At 57.8% G+C, this 3996-nt stretch overlaps 1 pseudogene across 1 annotated transcript; it reads left to right on the forward strand.

Moving 5' to 3' along the window:
• The first annotated feature begins 981 nt into the window (after positions 1-981).
• On the forward strand, positions 982-3676 carry LOC108537321 (cerebellar degeneration-related protein 2-like pseudogene; annotated as a pseudogene). Its single transcript, XR_001887761.1, has one exon. The product of XR_001887761.1 is annotated as a cerebellar degeneration-related protein 2-like pseudogene (transcript).
• The last annotated feature ends 320 nt before the right edge of the window (positions 3677-3996 follow it).

The raw sequence follows: 3996 nt of genomic DNA on the forward strand, positions 1-3996 counted from the left end.
TTTTTTTTTTTTTTTTTTGAGATGGAGTCTCACTCTGACACCCAGGCTAGAGTGCAGTGGCCAGATGTCAGCTCACTGCAAGCTTCACCTCTGGGTTTACGCCATTCTCCTGCCTCAGCCTCTCAAGTAGCTGGGACCACAGGCGCCTGCCACCTCGCCCGGCTAGTTTTTTGTATTTTTTAGTAGAGACGGGGTTTCACCGGATCAGCCGGATGGTCTCGATCTCCTGACCTCGTGATCCGCCCGTCTCGACCTCCCAGAGTGCTGGGATTACAGGCTTGAGCCACTGCGCCCGGCCAGCTGATATAATTCTTATGACAACACTGTTGGGGTGTTTTATTATGCCTACTCTCCAGATGATAAAATTGAAGTGCAGAGGTTGTGTGTCTTATCCAAGGTCACCTGTTTAGTAAGAGGTTCAGCCAGGATGCTAACCCAGGAGGGCTAACCCACTGTGCTTCTCAGTTCCCATTAAATCTAAGACCAGACAACCACTTAATAATGGAAAATACATGTTTCATATGTAGTGGGTGTTTCAATAAAGGTCCTGGCAGGAAACAGTCTCTTACACAGAGTAATGGAAAAGTTTAATGAAGAAGAGGTGTGGGCAGGGCATAGGGAAACCACAGGGACACTATAGTGCCCCAGGGTTGCAGCAGAGTGGAGCTGCCACCAGGCCTAGGCCTCAAAGAGCAAGGGGAAGGGAGGTTACCGGCACCTAGAATGTATGGAGAAGGCTGCCTGGTCACCATTAACCATGGAGAGCCCAAGGAAGACACACCCCACGGCCTCTGCTCCCCCCTCGGACCTCTAGCCAGTGCCTCCCATGTGCCAAGCTCAGGGGAGAACCAGGCTACCTGGCAGAGGCGGTCCGTGGTGGTCAGCTTCCAGGGGCAGAGAGCAGGGGAGAAGGGTGGAGGAGGGTGGAGAGCCAACGGAGAGGGGCAAACAATTTCAGCCCAGAGAACAAGAGAGATGTAAGGGCTGGACTTCTCAAACTTGGCCGTGACCGTGACCACTGCCCTCTCCTCCGTCCCCACCCCGCTCGGGCTTCCACTCCCGGCCAGGTGCAAGGATGCTTTCCGCCTACACAGTTCCTCCCTGGAGCTCGGCCCGCGGCCCCTGGAGCAGGAGAACGAGCGGCTGCAGTCCCTGGTGGGGCGCTGCGCTCCCAGGTGAGCCAGGAGCGGCAGCGCAAGGAGCGGGCGGAGCGCGAGTACACCGCGGTGCTGCAGGAGTACTCCGAGCTGGAGCGCCAGCTGTGCGAGATGGAGGCCTGTCGCCTGCGCGTGCAAGAGCTGGAGGCAGAGCTGCTGGAGCTGCAGCAGATGAAGCAGGCCAAGACCTATCTACTGGGCCCGGACGACCACCTGGCCGAGGCCCTGCTCGCACCCCTCACGCAGGCCCCTGAGGCCGACGATCCCCAGCCCGGCCGCGGGGACAACTCAGGCGCCCAGGACGGTGTCTCCTCACCTGCCGCCTCCCCAGGCCACGTGGTGCGCAAGAGCTGCAGCGACACTGCGCTCAACGCCATCGTGGCCAAAGACCCAGCCAGCCGGCACGCGGGCAACCTCACACTGCATGCCAACAGTGTGCGCAAGCGGGGCATGTCCATTCTGCGGGAGGTGGACGAGCAGTACCACGCGCTGCTCGAGAAGTACGAGGAGCTGCTTAGCAAGTGCCGGCAGCACGGGGCCGGGGTGCGGCACACCGGTGTGCAAACCTCGCGCCCCATCTCCCGGGACAGCTCGTGGAGGGACTTGCGCGGGGGTGAGGAGGGCCAGGGGGAGGCCAAGGCAGGTGAGAAGAGCCTAAGCCAGCACGTGGAGGCTGTCGACAAGCGGCTGGAGCAGAGCCAGCCCGAGTACAAGGCGCTCTTTAAGGAGATCTTCTCCAGGATCCAGAAGACCAAGGCTGACATCAACGCCACCAAAGTCAAGACGCACAGCAGCAAGTGACCCTTGCCCGGCCTGCAGCCTCCCCCAAGGTGGAGGCCGTGGGGTCCCTCAGGCCTGGGCGGCACAGCTTCCAGAGAGCGAGCGCCCTTTAGCGGCCTGCCACCTGATCCGGAAGCACGCGACCTCCTGATCCGGAAGCACGCAGCATGTTCCCTGCTGAGCAGAGGCAGCCCACCTGTTCTGCCTCCCAGGAGCCCTTGGCCACCTCGCGCCAGCCCAAAGGCACAGCTCAGAGTTCAAAGCCAAATGTCCCCACTACCCCAGGGATCCCCCAGCTCCTCCAGCCCCAGGCTTCCTGACCCTGCGCCTCACCCTCAGACTGGTGACCAGGCTTCTGAAAAAGCCATTCTGGATCAGTTGGCTGTTTTTTGGTTAAGTTTGTTTTTTCTAAGAGATTTGCAATGCAAGGTCTCCTTGACCCCTTGCCACAACTGGAAACACTTGAAAGGGGACCCCAGGGCCAGCTGTTTCAGGGGTTTCCTGGACCACCCACTGCTTCTCCCCAGCCCTGATGTGCTGACATTCCCTTAGTACCAGCTGTCCCACCCCCAAGGTCCTGACCAGGTCAGAGATGTCCCCTGCCATGCAGAGCAGGAAGCCTCAGCTGGGCCTGGAGTGTCCCTGCTCCAGCCCTGCCAAGGACAGGTTTCTCCCTGGATACTCTTGGCCCACTGCAGATCTGTAGCCAGTCAGAGGAGGAGGAGAAGGAGCCCCTCAGCAGACTGATGCATTTTCGCTCATAGCCAGCCTCCTCGGCTTCCAACCTGGGAAATGCCTGCTGGGCCTTAAGCTTTCCAGGGGCCGGGGCAGTGGGGAGCCCTCATCCCTTCACACCGCCTCCAACTAATCAAGCTTGGCCTCTGACTCCCCTCTCTGTGCTTGTCCCCATCTCAGGGACCATGATGTCTCAGTCACTCCATGCTCCCCACAGGCCAACCCTGGCACAGGTCATGTCTGCAGTCCCCAGAATGTTCTGGACATGCACCACCAGCCAGTGGTCCCAGTGTCCACCCCTGCCTGCCCTTCACTGGGGACTGGGGTTTTCATCCCATGCTGCATCTTGTTGAATTGGGATGGGGCTGAGGAACATGCTCCCTCCCTCCCTCCCTCCCATAAAATGCCTGCTCTTAACGTCCCACCTTTGTGGGGGGCTTTTGAGGACCCAGCTGGGTCAGGGGTTTTGCTTCAAGATGTCAGAAAGTCAAGGTTCAGCTAAGAGACACCCAGGTCCCCAGCTTGCCCTGAGCAGCTTCTGGTTCCTTCTGCCACCCTTTCTGAGACCCTAGAAACCAGAGGAACCATACAGTCAGTGGAAGGCGGGGACCCTGGCCTCTGTACCGGGAGCCCAGTGGGAACCTTCATGCCTTATTTATTTCTAATGGGTAAAGGGGTTTTCTTACCAAGCATCCCTGACCTCCTGGAGACACCACCTGCTTTCCGGGCGGCACTGTGAGAGGGAGCTGGTGGCGACTGTGTCCTTCTGTACATGCAACTGGGAAACTTTTGTCCTTTGAGGCTAGGCAGCTCCCTGCCCTCCGTGTGTCTCTGTTATCTGGGCAAAAGGACTGTGGAAGGGTGGGGGGAAGAGCTCCAGCCTGTTTGCTCCCCAGCTCTGTAGTGGCAGACCAGCATCACCTTTGAAGTATACGTGAGAGAAATATATTTACAAATGCTTTATTCTCTTCTTTAATAAAAAATGCACCAGTATTCTAAAAGCAGAAATGGCCCATCTCTGTGCATCTCACACACCTGCCTCACATCATGCCCAGCTGTGGGAGAGGGTAGCATCCTGGGTCCCACTTCCCTGAGACTGAACAGCTCCAAATAGCAGCCTCTGGCAGAAGTTTCTATATTTATTGAGGGCCAGCTAGGGATACATGGTGAACAAGCCAGCAGGGCCCCTCTTCCCTTGGAGTTTACATTCTTGTGTGGGGAGATCCACCCAAAATAATTAAACAAAAGATGTAGCATGATGGAAAAATCAGGGCAGGAGGGTAGTGCTACCTCTCAGCTAGAGCACCTGGGTTCAACAGGGTGA

The sequence above is a fragment of the Rhinopithecus bieti genome, unplaced genomic scaffold, assembly GCF_001698545.2.
Source record: "Rhinopithecus bieti isolate Rb0 unplaced genomic scaffold, ASM169854v2 scaffold_13400, whole genome shotgun sequence".
Classification (NCBI taxonomy): domain Eukaryota; kingdom Metazoa; phylum Chordata; class Mammalia; order Primates; family Cercopithecidae; genus Rhinopithecus; species Rhinopithecus bieti.